The sequence below is a fragment of the Taeniopygia guttata genome, chromosome 5 (genome assembly GCF_048771995.1).
Source record: "Taeniopygia guttata chromosome 5, bTaeGut7.mat, whole genome shotgun sequence".
NCBI classification, from domain to species: domain Eukaryota; kingdom Metazoa; phylum Chordata; class Aves; order Passeriformes; family Estrildidae; genus Taeniopygia; species Taeniopygia guttata.
In genome coordinates, this window is record NC_133030.1 from 37,891,252 (window position 1) to 37,916,050 (window position 24,799).

Sequence of the window (24,799 nt, forward strand, 5' to 3'; positions counted from 1 at the left end):
AAAGTCATTATATCTGAAAATTCTTGGCTGTAAAAATCCAGATTGAATGTATGAATGGTAAGATTGTACCTTTGGTTTCTGACACTGGCAAACGAGCACTATTTTATCCTTAATGAAATCTATTTATGCTGGATAGACTTACCTACATATAAGGAAGCAATAAAGTAATGGTCCTGACAAATGCAAAATTCAAGGTTTGATTTTATAGTTTAAATTTAAAGTTATTGAAATATATCATTTAGAAGGAATCATTGGAATGGAAAGAATAAACACTGAATACAGGAATCTTCAAATAGGACATCTTTATTATTTAAATTAAGAACATATAGGATTACATCATAATCAAGACCTTATATGTTCAACTGAAATGTGTGAACTAACATGGGAAGAAATTTATATATTTTTGCATTAAACTGATGGAAACCTTCAAATTTGCCCTCCATGATTTTTTGTTTTACAAATACATATCTGTCAAGCTCATGATTACTAAATGCAGTTCTGTCACATTTGAAAAACATATCTGTGACAAAGATGAGATGACTGTGAACAAGGCCAGTGACACAGAGCTACAGCAGGACAGAATAAAGCAGAAGGTTTGATAATGAGAGATTACACTTTCCAGCTATTCTTGAGGATCAGAGGGAAGGAATTATTTGTCTTATGCTGGCAGCAATTTCCCTAAACCATGTGAGATGGCATACCTCAAGCTGTTGCAAATGTAGGCAGAACAACCACGGGCCATGGCTCTTAGTTGGATCTAGGTTCCCCAGGGTATAAAATATATTGAAAAGGCTCCTAAATAGGGGCTGAACACTTAATTTGACTGTTTGAATGGAAGTCCCTGTATTTTTCAATCACTAACCCTTGTTCACAGCTCCCTTGAAGCTTAATAATCAATTCTGATTATTTTTTTTAAATTAGATTAGCTGCTCATGGTTACAGTTTTACAACTGTAACATATCATATGTGTTAAGCAGAACTTATGTACTTCTTTAGGTTCTGTAAAGCTGCAATGGATTAAGGCTATTAAGCTCCTGCTGGGTTTGAGTTTCCTACAGGTTAGTTTTAATAAAATGTTTGTTCTTCAGAAATGGGGCCACATTAATCCCCAGTCCTTGAAACTTTAAAAGTTAAGCCAAGGTTTCCCAAAGAACATTTGAAAATAGAAATATATTAGTATTTATTTAGAGATATTTTATTAGCCCATGATTCATCAGTTTTCTGTAAGGAAATTGTGGTTCATTGCAATGGTTAAAGATTGTGTTGTGCATATTTCTGCTTTGTTAATACCTACAGCTTTTTGTCCTTTATAATGTCATTGCAAGAAAAAAATAATTAATTCAAAGTTTTTGGTTTTAGTGAACCAGAAACACCTTTATCAAAATACAAGAACCATCTATTCTTAAGTAAATTCATGTCAGACATCTAAAAGATCACTTTTGTCATTCCTCCACAGGGGCTGATTGATTCATAGTACTAGTTTAAAATATACATACAAATCAGAGCACTAAGAAATTTTTTTGTCAGATAGTGTAAACTTTATTATAAAATACTTCACTACTACATATATTTTATTGCAATTCAAACCCAGTCAAGTGTTCTGTAAGGATAATGTGCCTTAGACTGAAGTAAGGCATTATGCTAAAAATGTACTCACTTTATCCAGCTCATTCTTTGAAGGTAGATAAGAATGTAAATGTGTGTATGTGTGTCTGCTTGTGTGCATATCATGCAGAACATTCATAAATTGTCATAAATATTAGTCACCTAATTAGTTGCTACTGTATATTATCTTTTAAAAGATTCAGATAGAAGATAGATTGGCAAATGTTCAGACCATCTTTATGTTATTACATCTAATTGTAAACATAAAGACATTTAATTATCATGCAAGCATGAACAATTATGCCATTACTTTGTAAACATACATGAAAGGTTATTCATCACTGTCATATATTACAAAGTATTAGTAATATCATGAAAGACAACCAAACCAAATTTCTTCCCAGTCTTTGGATTACTCATCGTTTGAGAAAGCCACAATAATGGGGTTAGTAACATGGAAGTTTGTATTTTTCTGATGGAGAATATATATCTGTTCTATCTGAAGCATTGAGATTTATCTGTATTATTTGCTTGTTAATTCCTTATTGAAATTAATTATACTTGACAATATTTAGTCACATAATTGCCACCACAGTAAAGAGAAACAAACATCCACTTCCCTTCTGAAGAGACCTTAAAAAACCTGAATTATACATGTTTCAAGGTAGGGGTGAGAAAAGAATATAGGATCATAGAAGCCATAATGTGCACTTTAGTTTGTGTGAAAGCAGATAAGCAGTAGGCTAACAAAAAAGTAACAGTTTTATATTATCTTTTTACACATGCTCCTAAACATAAAAGACACTAATTTTAGATATTATCCAGACCTAAGGTTGTCTTACACTTTACCATTTTAGTATACAAATTTGACTTGCATTTAAATTTTCTAAAATTTCAGACTCTGGACTGAAATTCTCACGTCATATGTTGGCTGCTGAATATTTTTCAAATATTTCCTCATACTATAAAAGCCTTTCATAAGGAGTTCTCTAGCTTATATCTGCTTTCAAGCAAAACCTTGGGTTTGTCCAGCCAAATACAGCCAAGTTTTGAACTTTTAGCTAGTACAGTTCATCTCGTAGTAAGGAATCATAGTAAATCTTAGCAAGAAGCTTCTAGAATTGAGCAACATAATTTCCTGAACAATATGCATGCTTAACTCAATAGTGCATGACACTGTGTACTAGACATGCTTCAACTCTACCCAGCAGCCATGATCCCCATACTTAAGTAGTCCAGAAGTGGTTTAGGCATGTCAGCTCCAAACTGCATCCATTCTAATATGCAAATTCTAAAACACTTAGCCTGTGCTAAGACAACAGGCTCATTAGTTCCAGGGCTTCAATCTGCCAACATAACTATACTATTTCCAGTTTAATTTATCCAGAATTTTTATGTTGGGAGAGATATACTGTGAAGTATGCTGGGAATGTGTCTGTCACATCAGCTTAAAGACAATAGCCTATTACTTACCAGCTATTTTTCCAGATAGGCTACTAAAGTTCTGCACTGTTGATTACATGCAAAATGCAACATGGTTTCTTTACAGCTAATTTTTGCTATTCATTTTCTGGGAAAAAAAATTAAAAACTCAGAAACTGTATGTATTGCAGTGCAAGAATATTAATTTTCTACATTCAGAACTTAGGAAACCCAAGAATTAAGGTTGATTCGGCAATGTTAATTCAGGCCTTACATGTATGTTTTAGGTGGTAGGTCCTTATTTATTTGTTCACATTTTGCCTAATTGAATAGACTATACTCTGTTCTGGAAACATATCAAGGATAAACTGCAATGGAGAATAAAGATCAAAAGAAAACTGATTCATCCATCATGTAACTAGGAAAGTCTGTAGGACCACAGTGTGTCTGGAAATGGCAGGTGAAGGATAATGGATTTGAATTGTGACAGTGAGAACTGAATCTACCACAAAGTTCTAATGTGATGGTAATTGAGACACTTAAATTAAAATTTTCATATGGCTGCTAATGGCTGCTAAAAATGGCCACATTTTCTAGGTACCTATTTGAGTCATCCTTGGCAGATCCATGCAAGTGCCAAGTGATCACAGCTGTGACTGAAATGAATTGGATCTATGCATGTTTTTTTTTTAAATGCTCTGAAAATTTGGGCCTAAATGCATTCAATTAGCAACATATTAGTGAAAATTTGATCATTTTAACCTCTTTCAACTCTTTAATTTCTTGCAGAGATTCCTCATTTCTGACATAATTATTTTACAAGTTTCAATCATCTTATGATTTCACAACAAATGTTTCTTGTTTTGATGCAGCTTACATAGGCAGACTTGAATGTTCAGACTCAAAAGACTTATAACCCACCAAATATTTGTGCCTAGTGTCAAATTCAGAAATTACATCAATGCTTGCAATACTGTTTTCACTTGCAGTAAACCAATTGAGCCTCTGAATGAATTTAGCACTGTAATGTTAGACTGACTGTAAACCCCTAGCTTGTTAAATGAAGTTTCAGATGGGCATAGAGATGCTATTTCTATTGCATTATCCAGGAAGTTCACTTTCTTGCTTGTTTTCACTGTTCCTACACCCACTGGAAATGTGGAGTGTCTTCACCATTTTCAGAAACTTACAGACAGCATCATGCAAGGACATATGTTGAAGACTGAGATAATCAAGCATACATCAAAGATTTCAGTTTCTGACCTCTGGGCTACTTCCAAGCTAGCTTTCATCTGAGATGTGTTTTTATTTTTTTAATTAATTAAATTAACTGACAGTTTATTTCCTAGTGGTAACAAGATCATATTTATAAACAGGATATATTCTGTATATCCTACTTTGCAGCAACAGAGTTTTAGTAGAAAAATTTGGCTGTTTCTAGATAATGAAAGAAATAAGCCTGGGAGGATCATAGAATCACAGAATGGTTGAGGCTGATAGGTCATTACCCCCACACCTTACACAGGCAGGGTGAGCTAAAGCTGGTTGCTCAGGACCATGTCCAGCCAGATGTTAAAATTATTCCACAGAGGAAGACTCCACAACCTTACCATATTAACATATTTGTATTCAAGTCAGCTTATATTTGTTTTCACAATTCTTCCCCCTTTTTAAATTGCTTAAAGTCCTCCCTACTGAATGATTAAACCTTTAAAATGTATTAGGGATGAATACTCCTCAGCTTTCATCAACCTCTAACCTACTTCTAGGACAACTACTTTATGGAAACAAATGCAAATTAAACATAGTACCTTCCAAGTCTAATAACCAGAAGCAGATTGAAACCTTATAGAATTAAAGACACAATGATTTTGACTGAATTTAATTCCTTATTTTCAAATTTCTGTGCACTGTACAGATTTAAATTATATAGCCTGCATTTTCTACCCAGGTGCCAGGGCTGTAAGGGTGCAATGCATGCTTAAGTTTAATGGATTTTCTCTCCATTGAATCTCAAAGCATTAAAGTTTTCCTGTGCAAAGTTTCCATGTTTCACATGGTTGTTCTGCCATAGTAGAAGAGCTGGTGTTTCTGGTCTGAGAAACAATGTTTTGAGCAGTTTTGTTGAATAACATCTGTTCTTCCTGAAAATTGAACTTTGAGTACTTACAATTATGACAATTTATAAATTGATAGTTGAATTCTTACTGTGATAGGTTGACAACTACTTTCATTTCTAAGTCTAACATATTTTCCAAGTTATTGTTGGGTAACTATTAGGCATTCCTCTGCCATCATCGCTCTAGGTAGGTTTTCTGAATTGTTTTGTGACTGCTTACTATCTTTTGCTAACAACATATTGGAATATGGTAATAAAGTATATGTTCTTCTTATAAAACTGATAACTATTGGTTCTGATTAAATATTGTGACATATACTGTAGTAGTTCAGCAGACTATTCTTCTGGGGGAAATGAAGAGGTAGAAAAGTCTGTTTGTAGCTAACACAAACAATCTTTCTGTATGCAAAACTAATCATTGCCTTTAAAACTATATGCTCAGACTCCTCAATCAGTAAGTGGTAGTGAGGAATAGGGCATGCACGTGTGAGGTTTAGGGCTGTGGTGAGGTTTGGGCTTTATTATAAAGGAAAGTGAGTTTTCAACCAAACTAAAAGCTTTGACCTTAAAAGATAATATAGAAAAGGAAAGCGAAAAGAGTAATACCCTAAGCCGCAAAGTGTCAGATGGAAGTTTCAGTGTTTAAGTGTTAGTCCTGACTGTAAAATGATCAAACAGAAGGAAGGGAAATCATAACATGAATGGGATAACATTTCTGAACACAGAGCTTAATTTCTCTTGGAGACCTTAATCATGAGCAAAATGGTTCAATTATGTTGTCAAAACTCAGAGTAGAAAAAAATGTAAAATAAATCACATGCAAAATTGATGGTGTGCATGTTGACTGATGCAAGAGGACAAGGCTTGAGCTAGATGTGAATGAATGAATTTGAGAGTGAAGACAGCGAAGAGGTGACACAGTGATAAAAATTTATCCAACCTGTCCTTACTACAAGATGTCCCAGTTTTCTATTCTAGCACTGAAAGTAAGATGAAGAGTGGCCCCTTTTTTCTTTTACTTTTTTTTTCTGAATTTCTGGCCAACTTCCCTTTTCCCTGTGCCAGAATGTTTCCCTGAGAACCCCTGAACACAACACCCCAGTTTTTCACTTTAAAAATATGATCAGTCTGCAAGAAGATAGAATCTGCAGATTGCTACTGACTTACCAGTTAGTTTGGCATCATTTTCCACATGACCTATCTTGGGAGACTCTTTAACTCAACATTCTGAGTGATGCTTCCGAATGGAAACCTCAATGTTTAATGGTTGATTTTGCAGCACCAGACAGTCTCATAATTGTGATCTGAGTAACATCTTGGTCTGATGCTTTTCATATTTTCTATCTTTGCTTCCAGCTACAGCAGTGTAAATATACTTGTATTGTTGAGCGTTTCAGTCTACTGATGCACAATTTATTCTGAATACTGTATCATGAAGGACAAGAGAGGTACAAAGCACACACCAAGTTTCTAGAATGTGGTTCGTCTTTTGGTAATCATCCACCTTCGTTAGCTAAATGAATACTTACTGCATCTATCTGTCAGATAACTACTGATTTTCAGGAAAAATTATTCCAAATATCTGTCATCACAGCTAGAAATCTAGAATCTTACCAAAAGTCTCTGGATGTAAATGTAGATTTGATGTTTTAAGGATAGAAGCAGATGGTCAGAAAGGGAAATAAAACCATTGATCTTTGACAGAAAATATAAAACAAATTCTGATTTCCTAATCCCTAGTTACCTAGAAATGACTTGGAAATTCATTTTGAGCTAAGTCTAGTGGGAAAGAAAAAAACACTCTCATGGAGTCTCAAACCTTTGCCATCCTACCAAGATGAAGGTGTTTCTCACTATTTGGGCAACAGAGGAAAAGAAAAGGAAGTTTCCTTATCTGTGTCAGTATATTGCACTACCATTTGAAATCCAGTTTCCCCCCATAATGAGTAAGCCATAGTATTTCACTTTCTAAAACAGCCTCTGGATGGAAGTGCAATGTGTTCTAATACAGTTTGCTTTCATATGTGCAGTTTGTTTGTGACTCATGAATCCCCATCAATATGCCTTCTGTAGAAGATGTTATAAATGCCATCAGTCCTTTATTTGTATTTGAATCACATGCATAAGGCACTGAGATTTCATAAGATATCAAGCAGATTTTGAGAGGACAGCAGTTTTCATCTTCAGAACAAAAAAAAAAAAAAAAAAAAAAAAAGTATGTGCAAGATTTTAATGAAAAGTCAATATGAAAGAGCAACAGAAATTCCTGACAAAGCCTCTTCCCTTTGAATCCCTCCCACTGCTTCTCCGTTGTCATCCTTAAGTATCACCTCTCCTTTCCATCAGGACTGGCACTCAAGAATAACAGATGGCAGCCTCAAGATTGTAGCACCCTTTAATGTCTGCCCTTTACTGTCTGGCAAAAGTGTTGACATTTCTGCCTTGAATGAGAACTGAAAACATGTAAAAATATATTCAACATGAACAGTCAGTGTCTAAGAGGTTGTTTACACACTGCTAATGGGCTTTGACTTTAATAGAATGATCCTTAGGTCTGCAGAACACACAGTCAGGTGTGAACTGTATATTTTCTTCTGTTATTCCTTTACATTAGAGAAATAACCAGTCTTGCTGCCCATGGACTCAAGAGCTGTCCCTACTATTTCCATCAGCAATTATGTCCCTACTATTTCCATCAGCATAACCCACTGTTGTGGGTTTTCTTACAAGCATCAACCAACCTATAATCTCTTAGAATTGCCCCAGGAAGCTCTGCCTCCTCCTCCAGTAAGAGTTGCTAAATTGGTAGGAAGAGATGAAATAAGAAGCTCAGGTGCTATTAAACATTGGAGTCTTAAGAAGTTACTGAATTTTGATATTCACCATCACAGGTTTTTGTTTTAGTAGTGTACTGATGTTCAGAAGGTAAATTGTACAAATGCCTCTTCATTGCTGGAAGAAAAGTTTATTTATTTGTTTGCTGAACTGAATACAGAAGTAATGGAGTGAATTGTTCATTTCTAAGAGTAAGCTTCAGGAAATTCTCTGGAATTCTCTTTTTCTGAAGTACTAAAAATAGGTACCCAAATCCATAAGACCAGTATTTTCAGTAAAATATGAAATAGTCTCAACATACAGTGGAGCAGAGTTATGCCACAGTATTGGGCACTGGCTGAATGCATCCCTGGAGCTTTTGAAGAAAGCACCACAACTCTTACAACTCATTTTATAGCACTGATTTATTTATGGTGGACATTAAAAACCCCCTCTTTCCTCCTCATCATAAACTATCAAATAGCGCTTTCTATAATGTTTTTGAGACAGCATTTCATGTTTTATATGCTTTCAGAGTTTTGGGTTTTGTTCTCATTTGTCTGTTAGTTTTTATGAAGCAGAAAATTCCCATTAACAAAATATATGGATCTTTAATCTTCAAATATGTGGAACAATTCAAGTCAAACAGGTGACAAAATACAGTATAATTTACCAACAAATCCCTCAGATTAATGCATACTGCTTAAAGATTTAGCACAGAAGGACTACATATGTCTGGGAAATGAGTACTACTTTCTGCTTGCAAACCCTGTATTTTGACAGGCCATATTGTCTTGAGATAGAACATCAGAAAACGAATGAATAATTTAATCAGAAATAAATGAGACAAATTGTATAACGGACAGTACATGGATTTCCTTCTTGAAAGCTGAAGTCTACCCATGCTTCACATGATTGGACAACCATTCCACACTAAACAGTGAGCTGATCAGAAGCAGGTTTCTTCCTGCTAGTTTTTTAAGCAAATAAATAAAACATTCAGGTTGCTGGCAGTTGCAGGAAGATGTTAAGGAGGCACATAACTTTTAACACCCTTAACAAAAGTCTGTAATGTGATTTTAAAATTAAAACTATTACCCAGATTATTTGAAAAAAGTTGAAGAGGATTTTTTTATTTTAAAAAAATTGAAAGGATAGGTTTCACTTCTACAAAAGTATTACAAGATTTACTTTTTTGTATGTAAGCTTTTATCTGAAATAATATTCCATACTATTTTCTTATCTGGAAAAATTGAATACCTCTTCATTAGATAGTTCCCTTCTCTTCCTCGGCAACATGAAAAGCTGTGGCACAGAATTATTTTTAGATGGAGTGAGCAGCATGAGAAAATCTGTCATTTTGGAAAAAAATACATATATTAAGAATTAAATGTGAATGGTCTCTTTTGATCAAAAGAGTTGAAATAAGCATGTGGGGCACAAATGCCGGGTGTTGAGGCATGCTGTTCCCGAATTTCCTCACTGTTCTTTCATATTTCAAACGCTGTTTTATTTCATCTTCACGTTAGAGCATACTGAGTGATAGGGTTAGTGAGAGACCTAGTGGCTCTAAATCATCACGTCCAAGTCCTGGTTATTGGTATTTTGCTGACATCTAGTGGTGACGAACCCATTAAATGGATTTCTGTCCCGTGCTGATGTAGCAGGATCATCGCTTTATCAGGAATGCTTGTAACTGAGGGTTTAAAGCTGGCATTTCATAAGCTGAAAAAGAAAATGCTGAGCAACCATTCCCTTCTTTCACTGCCTAATCATAGGGAATTGTGAACTTCTGGTACTTTCAAATACAAAGGATTTTTTGTTATTCTTGTAGATTATTCTAGAATTTCAATGTCAGGTTCCATTAATGTTGTCAAAAGCCGTAGCAAAATAGCAAACTAGAGCTGGGGTTAGATGATGCCATAGTGAAACCCTGATAGTCGGCCTGTTCTTTAGTCTCTACCCACTACCAACAAGTTAAAAATATTGCGTGCAAATTGGAACCGTTTTCCTGCAATAAAAAAATATCTGGTGCTGACAGAGTGGCATAGTGGTTTGGACTGTGTCTAAATCAAAGAGAACAAATCTCAGCTGCCCTAGTTGTGAATACCAAACCAGTTACATATATTAGATGGCTGCCTTTGTTGGAATTCATATCCATATCTGCAAAATCACTCTCAGACCCAATGTATGCAATAAAATTAAAAAAAGGAATCAAGCTGTGAGAGTTCTCTTTTCTTTCCCTCAGAGAATTAGTGTTGAATAGAGATACTTTGGTTGAACAGCACTATTTTCTACAACACAAATGTTTTATTTTTAATAAATATTTATGAGGAGTTGGCAGGGGAGAAAGAGGTTATATTTTGATGATTAGAAAAAACAGTGATTCAATAAATGACATTAAGCTACTGGCTTTTCTGCTTTTGTTTCAAAACTATGAATATGTAGTGAGAGAGCGTGTGAGAGTGTGTGTCTGTGTATGTGTTTGAAAGAGAGTGTGTGAGACAGGTGGCAGCAGGGTTGCTATAGCAATTACTTGTCACTAATGATAGGAGGGTAATTACTGCAGCAAATTCCCACATAGCTATTCAGCACACAAGTTAGACTATTTCCCATCCTAAAATATTCTTTCTGTATGTGCAAGATTACCTTTTTCACCAGATGGCTAGCAGCTAAATTTCTAAAATTTACAACAGTGTATAACCAGAAGTTCATTAATTATGATCTGAATGGAATCAGAATTCAACCACCACCATCAATCTTGAAAGATGCAGTGGTCTTTTGGAGTATACTTTTCTCTACACGCAATGCAAAATTTTATTTTCCAGAATGCTTTTTGTAAGTTCAATGTCAAAAACATATTGAGGTCACCTTCAATGCTGCATTCAAGAAATCAAGATTAGTATGTGATTGAGGCTGACTCATCATTTAATTGCACAAGATGTAAATCAGGTTTTACTGCAGTGAACTAATAAAATTAAACTATTAATAACTGTACAAACAACTACAAATCAGGCCATGTTTGAAGGAAAATAGACTCAGGCATTGAGAAAGTCATTGAGAGAGTTTCTTTGCAACTTCTTCATTAGTATATTTTCATTTCCTCTCTTTCCATTATTTGTAGCTTAACTGTGGCTTAGCATCTCCTGAAAATCAGAAAATTATTTACGTTTCATCTTTAGGCTGCTTCATTCTGCAGTGTTTGAAACACTTCTGAACAAATAAAACAGAAGAAACTTCTTCCCTAATATATAAATGAAAAATTTTATTTTGTGTAATCAGCACAAATAAAGTCGTCTCAAAGGTGTTTCTCTAATTTACACAAAAACATGATGTTACGTCAGCTACAGTATGCCTTAATGATTCTCTTTGTGATTCTCTTTATCCTTTTATTGCCTTTGAAATGAAAGTATGGATTATGGACGTTACCTCTTAATTAACTGATGGTAAATATGTAGAATCACAAGCTACTTCAGAGGGTTCATTTTTTGCCCCCCAGCTGGCTGGACTGCGATTATTTGAGAGAATACATAATATTTTCTCTCTTTCTAAGAAGAAGTAATGAATTTCAGAACTAGAAGCTGGAAAAACAGCACTTGGCCTTCCTAGCTGGATGAGATTGTCCACTATGCTATAATTAAAAACTGCCTGATGCTCTCCTAAAGTGTATTTCTTTCTGATTCACTTGTTATGAAAAAACTGCGCATCTCTGGTTATTTCTACTAAAAACAGTGCAAAACTGCTTACCTGAGCTTTGTTTATTTTTCATCCTTCACAGAAAATATTGATATTTTGTATCTCCAACAGTTCATTTTATTAACATAAAAAGGATAACTTTTATTTGGTGTACTATTATGGCTAGAAGAAACCCTTATAAAATGCAACTGTTTTCAGATAGTATTTAGTACTATTGAGTTATTTTAATTTCTAGATAAAAATAAGTGAATATGCAGAAAGTTAAAATCCACTTGTCAGCTGGTGACCCTGTACAGCAAGTAAATAATACTTGCTGTTACAACATTGTATAAGTAGGTATTGTTTAAGTAAGGACTATCACAACTTTGTTTCTTTTGCTTATGCCACAGTTGAAAGTTGATTTATAATCTGCTTCAGATGTGTAAATCAGTAAATCTTATGAATCATTTTATCTTCAAAGACAACACTTGAATTCCAAGAATTTAATGAAAAGCACTTCCCATTTTTTCTCACTAAAAATATATAGCTTGATGCCAATTAAAATTCAGTGCACAGTGCATCCAGTAACCCTGATAATCAGTAAAAACATGTCAGAGAGCCAAATGGTTTCTCCAGCTGAATGGAAATTTCATTGAGCAGTTAAACTACAATAGGAAGAAATTAATTACTGGAATACCTGGCAGTTGAAATCTGATTAAAGAAATAACAACATGAAACTATATAAAATCCTGGCAAAAGTGTAAGCAAGGACAATGACACATATTTCAGCTTGTACCAATATTTATTTTGGCTCAGGACAATAACTGAAAATATTGATCAGACTGCTACATGTTAGATCAGTGTACAAGAATGACAATTTCTTCCCCAAAACCCCACACTGCTTTTGTTGTTTCAGCTCTTTGACTCTTGCTGACTTGAGTTCAAGTCCCAGATTGACTTCTGATCAGCAGGGTAGCTGATTTCAGAATACAGAGAGAGAAAAAATGGGTAAAGTTCGTGAAGTACTCCACAAGCTCCAGCTTGCAAACCTCACAGAGATTGCAGCCCATCCAGCTCACAAGCTCTCACCTAATACAACAGGCTGTAAGTTGTGAAGAAATGTGTTTAAGTATAAATAGTCTCTACTGGCTTCAGGAAGTAAAACTGTTCCCTTAGTTTAGTCAAGTATTGCTTGCTGGGGAAGCTGCGAGGCCAATGTCCTAGGCTCACCAGTGATTTTTCCCTGTAAAATGGAAGTTAGCAATAATTGTGTGTATAATATTGTCTATTAGGTGGTGCATAAGGACTTGCATTGTATGCACATACTGTAATTGTATAGAAAACATTACAGAGTGAGCCTGCTTTTAGCTTGATACCTCATACAGTGGTAATTAAGGAGAACAGTCTTTTGATTTGCTACTATTTGCAGTTCTGCAGGAAAACTAGGTTTAGGCTATCTTGTGCTGTGCATTGTTGCCATGTTTAATCTTCTGATTCTCTAGGAACAATTACATGCGACACCTACGGGGAATTTAATTCCTCTGCTCCTGCCTCTATGGCAATTGCAATTATGGTGCAGTACTATTTAGGGGAAGGGGGGAAAGAGAGAAAAAAAATTGTGTTTTTTAGAATGTAGCACTGAATAATACCAAGGTTAGATTTATACAACAATATAGTTCCAAGAATTAGCTTCCAGAATTAACCCTGTGCTTCTTTTCATGAGAGGCCAGACAAAATAAAAGCAATTGGTTGTTGCAAATATTCTCATGTAAAGCTTTCCATTCAAGCCTATCAAATGCGTGTATCCTCCCAACATATGTGGGAGTTATCACAGCTTCTTTTTTTTCTCCCTCCTTCTCCAGCTGAGGAAACTAAGGCACAGAAATGTTCTGCCTGATTTGTCTTTATGAAAAATCTAAAGGAGAGCAAATTAGTATGTGAGAAATTTTGAATTTCTAGCATTTCCAAGCTCCTTTTTCTTTTAGTGGATGCAGCTTTGAAGGAAACATAATGGGCAAAACACATGGCTTTTTAAGCTATAAGACCTTAAAAAAGTCTGTGAAATGAAACATAATAAATGAAAAAATGTTACTGTGCACTATTCTGCGGATAAATCCTGTTGAGCAGAATTGAAGATGTCATTGTCTGAATCACATTGTATGATCCCAACCATAGAAGTCGTAGACAGGGTTATGCTATTGCATTCTGAAGGAAATTTTAAAGAGAATCCAAAAAGCAATAGTGTATTAGAACTTCTTTTGTTCCTTATAAAAAAAGAGAAAAAATTATCTCTGCTTCATTTGCAGTAAGGCCTTTTGATTTCTTTTATCATTGTGATGATTTTCAGAACTCATCTTGATGGCAATTCGGTTAGAAATTAAACTGTCATCAAGAAGTCCTCCAGTGTCTTCACAAGTTAACACTCTTGGAAGTGTGGTGTACAGATTAAATCAGGACAAATGCTCCACAGAATAGAGCCCATTCTGGCTGAAGAGCTCATTTAATAATAATGCAGAGGCTTATTTGTCTTAAGTGAACACTAATCATGCAGAAGTGAAATGCACTCACAATTCTCCTGCTCACCTTCAGCACCTGTGATAGTCCCCCTTGCATGAAACACAACATGGCCAAACCTGACCTATAGATAGCAAAAAGCTAACCCATGCCTTTGGTATAATTATACTGTACAAGAAATATAGGATTAAGATAACTACTAGGTTTTTCTCTTTGCAGTCTATCCAACATAAGTTTAGTCATGCCAGAGAAGGTATAATGCTATAATTGCCTCTATAAATCTTGGTAGACAATGTGCTGCAGAAGTGAAGGTGCACAGCACATACCCTTGCAGATCTGCTGCTGTGATTAACCTGAGAAATTTTCATGAAAAAGAAAGTAACTAAGAGAAATGTGTTTTCTTCAGATAATTATCAACTTCTTTTGATACTGACATCAACAGAACTGACAAGATCTCTTTGAACATCAAGATTACCTTTCTGTGCATTCTTTCTTATTAAAAGAAAAAAAATACCTACATTGACATTTTAAGCTTTTCCCAATTTTCCTCTTAAAAAAGCAAAGGAGTTGATGGAAGACCTTTTTCTAGGCCAAAGGGAATAAATTTCATACAAGAGTCAGTCTAATTTTTTCCACACAATTCTTTTTTTTTTCTCAGTTATGAAAACAGCTAGCCTTTTCACTGAATAGTAGTTCCATGTGTGAACTATCCATATCCATTCTCCCCACCGTGTATCATGTTGTAAAAGACTTCTGGACTAGTACAAGACAGGTCAAGTTTTCCACTCAGAAAACAATCTGTGTGTTCACAGCCAATGTGATGATCTCCTTGAGAAGTCAGCACATGGAAACTGTCATTTGAAGACCTGCATTTTGCCACCATCTGGCCAAACAACACTAAATAAGTCACTTGCAGTCTTTGTTCTTTGAATTTCTTATTTATGAAGATATTATTAGCCAATATTTGCACAATTTTTTGTGCTTCTGCTGTACATTTAAAGAAATTTTTTTCTTTACTATGCCTTAAAATGATTTTTTGGCCTTGTTTTCTCCAAATTTAAATATCTAACCCTCAATCTAGCCTGAACTGCATCCCTTGTTTTGTAATATGAACAGTGCAGGCATAGTGAAAAAGAGAAGACTCCAAACAGTGACTCTGAATGCACTTTTAAACATACTTTCCCATTGCAGATATTTACAAATGAAACCCTGTGATGCAGCATTTAATTCCCACGAGCAGTGTTGTTCTCATTATATCTTCTGTCCGTATACAAGCTTCTGCTGTGTTACTTGTATTGCCATTTTCGGCAGGGACTCAGAAGAGAGAAAGGATAGGAACTCAGACAGAATTACTAAACTGAAACACAAAGATAATGAACTCTAATGCAACAGGACAGCAAATTAAAAGACTGGGAAGTTGTTAGCCCATGCAAAAATAGGAAGAAAAAGAGCTTTATTCCATACTTTTGAAGCATTCTTCAAAGCTCAGAGAGCCTACTAAACGAAGCAGTCCAGCTAATCTGCCTAGAGCTCCTCAGTTTGGCTCTCTTTACAAAAGAAATCCAAGCAGACATTTTTAAGAGCAATTATTTTTTTTATGAAAAGGAAAAAACTAAGGCCTAGAAAGGCACATTAGGGGCTAGAAGACACACCAATCAGGAAATGGTTTAAGGTGCCCATTCAGCTCAATTTGTTTTAAAGTATTTCAAACCCCTTGAATACAGCAAATTCTACAAATGACCAAGTGGCTGGGAGACATAGTGCATACTGCCAAACAGATTTAAATGCAAAACCAAGACTCCTGTTTCCCAAAGCTGTGGAGGGTGATTATAAAATTGTCTAGTCTTAAGGCAAAATTAGTCTCTCTGTGTCTTGGTTTGTTTGTCTGTATTTCCCTACCAGACCCCTAATGTTCCCCTTCTGTGGAATATATCCACAAAAGAACAAACTTATATAGAAAATTGGTAATTCCGAAAATTGCATGGATTTGGCAAAAATGTGCCCTGGTTCACAACACTATCAGACAGAAATATTCAAGCATTATAAATCACCTTCTGTCCTTTGCTTTGGGATCAAAATTTAAAACACTTAAAATTAGGTATTTAACACATTTTAGAATTTTATTTGCTTTTAATTTTGAAAACCTTGTGAAAATCTATATAATACATTAGGGGTTTTTTTTTAGAAACACAAAATCTATGAATTTGTGGTTTTATTTTAAAAAATGGTCAGATTCCCTCTCCATCCAAATAATTTTAGCACCTGAAACATACAGAAATGCACTATGTATCAAAAGACTGTGAAAAAAGCTCACAGTAGATAACAGTATTGCATCCATTGGCTGTCAGTTTCATTGTTCCAAAAGTTTATGGGTATTGTCACATGAAAGGGTACAAACCTATTGTAATACTGACTTTTCAAGTAACTGGCATTCTGAAAATGTTCTGACACTTACCTGGGATTGGGGGAATTTTGTTTTTATTCTGGAGAAAAATAAGTTCTCCAAATCTCTTAGTCTGGATAGGAACTTAAAAGTAAAAGAAATGAAGGCAATATTTCCAGATTCTTGTAGGGGATAAAAAAGAACTTTCACTCAGGAAATCAGATACTCAGCTGTGTCTGCAGGTTATGGAAAGCTACGACATAATCTTTCTGCAGAATGAGTCCTTTGCAAGGCTTGCAAGACAGAATAATACAGAATATTTCTAGCAAGAGTATTGATTGCAAAAGCACATTTTCTTTCCTCATACCCACATTTCTGATTTTAAAGTCCTATGCAATAATGGTGAAGCATATGAAGCTTAAAACCCAGTAAATGCTTCACAAGGAATCCCTGATGTCTGATCAAAGGCAAGCTATTTGAGAAATTTCATGAGCAACCACAACGATCTGAAAGGTAAACTAAAACCATCTATTGAGAAATGACACGTGAAATAATTTATTTTAACTGAAAAATACTAAATGGGCATTAAAGCAGAATATTAATATAGTTAAATGGCAAATATCAGGTTTGTTTCTAAGACCAGGAAACAATTCCAGAGATTTTCGGCAAAGAAGCACTGAGTGACATACAATAGAAGCAGTCAGCTTCCACATTTCAGCACAAGTTGCATCACATAATGCAAAAAACAGCAGAAATGTATTAATAAGCATGTAACTACAAGAAAAAACTGTTGTGATGACTGTAGTTGTGCAGAAAAAGATTCTTTATTTGATTTCATAAAAATGTACAAAAGTTATTTTTCAGATCACGTATTTGTGATATTGTAAGCAAATTAACATCAAAGACGGGTCAGGAAATACGATGATCTAGTGGAAAAAAGTATGAATTGTGCCTCTTTTATATGTCAGTGCATGTTGCAAATTCACAGTGGCACTTTTCTAGAATACTGTCCATTCTTCTGATTGTGAGGCAAAAGTCTCTGAATGCAAAACCCAAAGTAGGTTCTCATTATCTGAAGAAAAAGGTGTGAAAGAAAAACACCTTTAGTGGCTTAATGACGTGCAAAATTAGAATATGTGGATTATCTATAATACTGAAAACCTGGTGAAACACCTGTATTACATGTAAGATTTTGTAACCACTCAGACTAAGTAAAAACTGACCATGGCTGAATTCTCAATCATGTGACTGGTATATCAGTGTTTGCTACAATAAATTCAACCATCCAAGAAGTGGTATGGGGTAAGAACTCCCAGTAAGCGAATACTCATCTTTACACAGAATAGCTGCAACCAAAGACAAGGGAATAAGCTTTCCACCCCAACAGGTAGAACACAATTACCAGACATGGGTGTGAAAACAGAACTACAGCAAGAATGATAATTACATGTAGAAAAAAGTGGTGACTTTAACCTTTGAAAGTAACAGTGAAGTGATTCATTCTATGGTCATGATAGCTATTCTTGCAGAACAGTATGTTGACACTCATTCCTGAGGATCAGTCCAGCAAAAAGCACCAAAGCTAAAGAAAGCTAAAGCTAATAATGTTTACAGTTATGTCAGGATAGTCAAAATACTACAGCTTATGTTCATTCACTGACAAATTGTTACCTAATCACTAATAGCAAGAGTCATGGCATACGCAGCAAAGAAATGCTATGATAGAAGCCTAAATGAATGAGTTGTTTGGATTCAGTATTTAAACCCTATGAACAAATGTACAATGGAACATAGGATCACTTTGGCTACAAATTCACCTGTCTCCTGGATAGATATTAAAGTCATTTTATTGTGTATTTGTTCCTATTTTTATTTGGCATTATGTTTAAGTTTCATAACCCAAACAGTTAGATTTTGAAACCTTGCAGTAAATGGCAAGCAGAATGAACCCTCAACTTAAATGTTCAATTAGTATTATTTAAACATTAAAAGAATTTCCTGGAATATACTTTCACTTGAACCAGATTTGATATACATTTGCCATTATCATTTCCTATCCTTCAAACCATGTTTCAAGAAAAATGTTTATAAAACCTCATTTTGTTCTGTTAACCCTGCAAACTAAATATGTTTCATTTATTTTTAAATTAAGTGAAAATTAGCCAGGTGTGATAGATAAGTTTTCTATACACAGGTCTAAATATTGACAAAAGGAGACGTGTCACTGGAAAAATCATCAGTCTAGCAATTATCACGTTAGCGTGTTAAGTGGAAAAAGATGTGAAACTTCCAAATGTGTCAATACAGATTATTTCATTTCCACCAGCTATCAGCTATACTGTGAACATCAGTGCCTTACTGTCTATTCAGCAACAAGTCAATTTTTGCAAGTAAGTATCTTAACGTGACATGAAGAATTGTCAAATCTCTGGCAAAATTATGCACATCCCCTTGAGAAATGGCCTGCCAAGCAAATATTAGACATTTCTAGAAGGACAGACAGTACAAGGATAGAGCCAGAGGCCATGAACTGGAACAGTCAGCAAGACCTGTCTTTCTCATAGACATGGCAATGATTTTCAGGCCCAAATGGGAGTGGACAGGGAACAGAGGAGAAGGAGCTGGTGACCAACCTCTTCTACTGCTGCTGTCCATCAAAAATGTTTTAAGAAGTTAAATTAAGAGGCATTGATTAATGAGCAGCAGACAAAACAAGGTAGATAGATAATGATCCTTGTAGCTGAACAGTGTGCATTTAAAACACATATTTTTCTTTAAAATGTAAATAATTACTTTCAAGAGCCCTGAGTAAACTAGTGTCTAAACCAGTGTTTAAGTTTTAAATCTTTCTCTTGTCTATAATAGCACTGATAATTTCATGGCAGCTTATGAGGGCCACAGCTCACAGAATCCATTATTTTGGAGGAAGGACTTAGAGACTCAACCCAGTGAGAAATAACAGCATGAAAAAAGGACACTTGAGATGAATAACACTTTCTTGCAAGGGTCCTGCAATGTTGCAGGATGTTGAATCTTGGGAAAAAAAAACTCTCTCAATTTTTATGTGGTCTTGGAGAGGTCCCAGCTGACTGGAAGCTGGCAAATGTTACCCCAGTTTTCAAGAAGGGTAAGAAGAAGGAGCCCAAAAACTACAGGACTGTCAGTCTCACTTCAGTGCCTGGTAAAGTTATGGAAAAATTATCCTGTAGCCATTGAAAAACACCTGAGAGACAAAAGAGTCACAGATCACAGCTTCATGAGAAGTTCCTGTTCATCAAACCTGATTTCCTTTTATGACAAGGTAACCCACCCAGTTGATCAGGGGAAGCCAGTTGATGTAATTCTTTCAGATTTCAGTAAAGCTTTTGATGCTGTCTCTCACAGGACCCTTCTGGACAAAATGTCCAGCTCACAGCTGGATAAACACATCATGGGATGGGTGAGCAACTGGCTCATGGGTCAGGCACAAAGGGTGAAGGTGAATGGTGTGGCCTCAGACTGGTGACCTGTCACTAGTGGGGTTCCATAGGGCTCCATCCTCAGCCCTGTGCTCTTCAACATCTTCCTAAGTGACTTGGACACAGGACAGGAAGGGATACAGAGCAAGTTTGATGCTAATAAAAAACTGGGAGGAGCTGTTGACTCCCTTGAAGGCAGGGAGGCTCTGCACAGGGCCACCATTCTGCCATGGGAAGCAGAATGGGCAGTGCTTCAAGCACAGTCTGGGGACATCTACAGGGAGAACACCACCAACTTCAGTGACATTGGGCCAGATCATTACTGAATTACTCCAAGCCACAAGTTGAATTTGTATGGGTAGTTTTGTAAAGATCTACAGTACACCAGTATTGTTTTCTGGCTGAATTATGCCCCACCTTTGAAAACTGTCAAGGAAACCATCTAGAATGCATGTGGGCAAGATAGAATTTGTGATGTAGTTTAATCACAGAAATCCAGTTACTGAAGTGCTGATCTTGCTTATAACAGCATTCATTGTACCATGGTCTAATAGACCTTTCTAGGTGAAGAACAACAGTATCTTAAATTCATTTGTACTGCTTTTTGCTTAGAAAAATCCTTATTCAATATTTTAAGCCTCCTTTTCATTAGAAGTGCATTATGCAGGCTGCTGGTGTGACAGTCCAAGCATTATTTATATTTAAAACTATTTTTCCAAGGATATAAATCTGTATTTGTTAAATCATAATAAGCACTATCATTTTATGACAATCTACTACCTTCCTATCTGTTTCCTTCAAAAATTTACTAATCTTTGACTTCTAAGCAAGAATTCTCAAATACATAAAACAGTGACAGATTACTGCCATACAAATATCATCATTTTTATGTAAAATGCCTCAATGAACAAATAGGTTTTTCCTAATTTTAATTGCAGTTTGTATGGTATTTAATTTAAGATATTGAAATCATCCCATTCTTCTCTTTTTCAATGTCCTCAGGAGTACATGACTTGAAATCTCCTTTGGCATTGATTTCAAGATAAAATTTCAGTAGTCAACAAGAAAGATATTTTAGTATTTCCTTTTTATCTTTTTTATTCTCCCTTGGTGTTCAGCATCAAGCAAGATTTGGCCCCAAGTTGTGGAGATTTTAGGCAATAGCTTCCCCATGCTTAAATTTTAAAAGTAGTTGCCATAGCAACTGCTAGACACAGCATATGGTGTGTCTGTTACCTCCAAGATAACAGAGCAAGTTCTAAAGAATTTTCTTTACAATATGTTATGAACCTTTGTACTTTTTACAATTTTTCAGAGTGCAGTATAAGGTACTGTTGTTCCCTGACATTCTCTTCAAGTTGAATGCTCATTTTGTAATTCTCTCTTTCATATTAGGGAAATATTTCCCTCTCTTACTTGTATTTTTATTCACCCAATATTCAGCAAATCAAAAAAAGAATAAGGTGGGAAAAAGGAAATTTTTAAAGTTTTATCTCAAGATTCTACTTAGTTTTGAGACAGTGTTCCTTTACCTTCACAGTGACAATCCAAAAAGGAAAAAATACAGAAAAGGCAGAAAAATTGTTTAAAATTCTCTACTATATAGGTGCTAGGCATGCAGATATTTTGCAGAACTCTACACAGCCTTCAACCGTTTGATTCCCATATCTGTCCAGCTTCTCATTTCTAATGAAGAAATAATATATGTGCAAAGTGGCCTCAAACAAGAGGAACTCAGAAACACACCTGTCACCTCTTGTTTTGTATGTAGTACATATCCCTTGTGTAGAAAATATTTATGTCCAGACCCCTTTCCAAAATGGTTTTTCCCTGCTGTGTGTAGCTACTAAAGAGAAAAGCCTCTAGAACATCTTTGTGGATGGAATGACAATGACTACCTACCTTCCTCCACACACCGAGAAGATGCCTCTGTCCAGCAGAGCTGACAGAACTTCAGCCTTTCAATGCTTGCCTTGCTTTGCAGAATTATATGCAGATTTGAGAAATAAGGGTAATAGGCCTTTATTCCTCCTTCTGCACCTCTGTGGTTGTATAGGCTGAGACAGGATTAAAAGAATAGTTACTAGGATACATAATAATGTTCTGCTCTATAATTTTCTGTCCCCCGAGTCCTTCATTCTGACAACTCTCTGCAATTCAGGCACCTTCTGCAAAAATCTTCTAAAAAATTAAAAAATAAAACTCCACCGAAACAGGATGTAAGAGTGCGCATTTAATTCCCCCCCTGAGGAGAAGCTAAGAAAGGGAATGAACTATTCATTATACACTTAGCTTAATGCACAACTACAAGATTGTGACACTACTCTGATGAAGACACAAGATAGTGTAAGAGGAGAGTAAAATATTTAAAGAGAACTTTGCATGCTTGTAGGGTTTTTCTCCCTTTATTTACTTTTCTTTTACCATGGTTACTTCTGAAGGAACAGGCAGTCAGTCACTCAGTAATTGGAACTGCATGTCGTTACCTTCAAGAAATACTTGCAATACAAATGTCTTGCAAAGAAATACTTTTATTTATTTACATGTTGCATGTTTCATTACAGCAATTATTAGGGTAGATGTATTTTTTTAAATCTTCTTTTGCTGCCTGGTCAAGGGAAGAAAGAGACTAAAGAGCATAGCAGCAGGTACTATTTCTGGACATTAGCTTTCAGTGTAGCTTTCAGCAAAGGCTGAATGATTCTACTGTGGGAAAAAAAAAAAAAAAGATGACATTTTTTTCTGCTAAAAAGAGTGGCAGCATTTTTTTTTTTCCTAGTAATAGCAGTTGAAATTAACTAATAACCATAGTTACAGGAAAAGCAATGGTAGGAACTTCATGTTTTAGCTGCTAAATGGCATGTAACAGAGAAGGAAGGTCACATGTGTTTCACCTCATCTTGGTCATGCAATATCAATTTATTATTCTGGAGCATTTAGGAAAAGAAAATTACTCCTGGTGACCTGACTGATAGAATGATGGTGAGAAAATATTATAAACATGTTGAATTAATTTTTTAATATTGTATTTATTATATATAATGTAGAAATCATCATTACATGAAAATGCTATAATGTAGGAAGGCACAGTTGTCACCCACCATGCCTCATTTTTATTTGTTCTGTAGGCAGTATTAGAGTGCATAGGTAGAATATTGGTTAAAGTCACTTCAATACCCATGAAGGCCATGTTTCTCTTGAATTTCAGTTTCATAGGTTCTTATGACTTACTTTTCCTTGCCAGCTCATGGATGGCATTATTTGTTACATTGGACATACCCTCGATATTAAGGTCATTCAGATCTCTACATCTTCCTAAGGGAACAGTCAATGTCTCATTCAGTTCCTTCTTCTGAAACCACTTCCTTCCACTTAATCTTGAATTTTTCTAGTTCTGCTCTTAGCAACCAGCCATCTCCACAGGCACTGGTGGTGTGCACCAGCCAGCCACCAGGCCACACAGTGTATGAAGAATAACCAGAGGGGAGATCTTAATGATCTTCTTGCTGTCTTTGACTGCTTACTAGGAGGAAGAACAGAGCCAAACTCTTTCTATGTGGCACAATTACAGCATTGGTAGCATGAATTGCAACTTGGGAAATTTCAGCTAGATCTTAGGAAAAATGCTGTCATCATAGTCAAACAGTGGAGCAGGTTTCCCTGAGAAGTTGTGGCATTGCCACCACTCAAAGCTCAATCAGGCGAGATACTGAGTAACCTAGTTAAGTTGATCCTGCTTTGAGTGGAGCCAGATGACCTCAAAAATTCTCTTCCAACCTAAATTATTCGGTGATTCTGTGGTTTTATTCAGTTCAGGAAAGCTCAGCAGGCAGAGTTTACAACTGAAAAAACTTCCCTAATTGAAAATCTGAGTACGCCTGACAGTTATAAGTGAAAGGGTGTGATTTATCCAAAGTAGTTTGTGACACAGAGCCAGAGGTTAGTATTTTTCACTTTTGGATGACTTTTTTCCTTATTACCATAGAGTAAGTTGAATTCAGTAAAGTTATTCCCAGTTAAAACACAAATAGCAGAGAATCAACTCCTAAACACGAACGCACCAAAAATAAAATATCTGAAAAGTTTCCTTTCAGCACAGTTTATTCTATTTCAGGAAGCACAGAACCCAATAAGATACATGCTAAGCCTCTCTGTAATTAACTCTAAGTGAAGTATATTGCTACAGTGTATTAGTAACTCCATAGAAACATATTTTCCTCCTGAATGGTTATAAACAGGCACACCATAACCTCATTTTTAGCTTTTTTTCCACATTATAAATTCATTTTTCTCTTTAAAAAATGTCACTTTCGTTCCAGCAGGTTAGTCCCAGGAGGTCTGGTAACTACAATTACTCCATTTAAATATTCCACGGATCTGTCAAGACTCAAAAGAATTCTGTAGTGTCAGTTTAAATATAAATATATATAATTCTAGTTAATAATCATCACTTCGAGTCTGTTATGAAAACTGTATTACTCATTCGGAATGTGTGTGATGTTGTATATGTATGCAGCATTTGTTGCAGCATTTTCATTGATTTAATTGTTAAAAAAACAACCATACTAATGGCAACACATCAATGACTTCATGCAGAAAACAACATGGCTTTTAATAAGGTTAACTGGTCTATAAGTGTTTTTTACTAATTACTTAAGAAAAAAACACCAGAAATTTGGTAGCTTTTCATGTACAGTATATGCTATTGTTAAGGCAAGTGCCAGCAAAACATATTTGATTTTTTTCATTTCTATAACATTTCCATCTGAAGAAAATACTTTCATTTACCAGTTACCAGCACCTTTTTTT

The 24,799-nt window shown here is 35.4% G+C and overlaps 1 protein-coding gene and 1 long non-coding RNA gene across 2 annotated transcripts in view; one reads left to right on the top strand and one right to left on the bottom strand.

The window, feature by feature from the left end:
- LOC140684301 (uncharacterized) overlaps nucleotides 1–22,030 on the bottom strand; it is a 35,008-nt gene extending 12,978 nt beyond the window's left edge. The window contains exon 1 of the long non-coding RNA XR_012056400.1: nucleotides 21,893–22,030. This is a non-coding gene — a long non-coding RNA (uncharacterized lncRNA). The remainder of the gene's footprint in view (nucleotides 1–21,892) is intronic.
- Nucleotides 1–24,799, top strand: part of G2E3 (G2/M-phase specific E3 ubiquitin protein ligase) — a 136,503-nt gene that overhangs the window by 73,180 nt on the left and 38,524 nt on the right. The gene's annotated exons all lie outside the window — the stretch shown is intronic.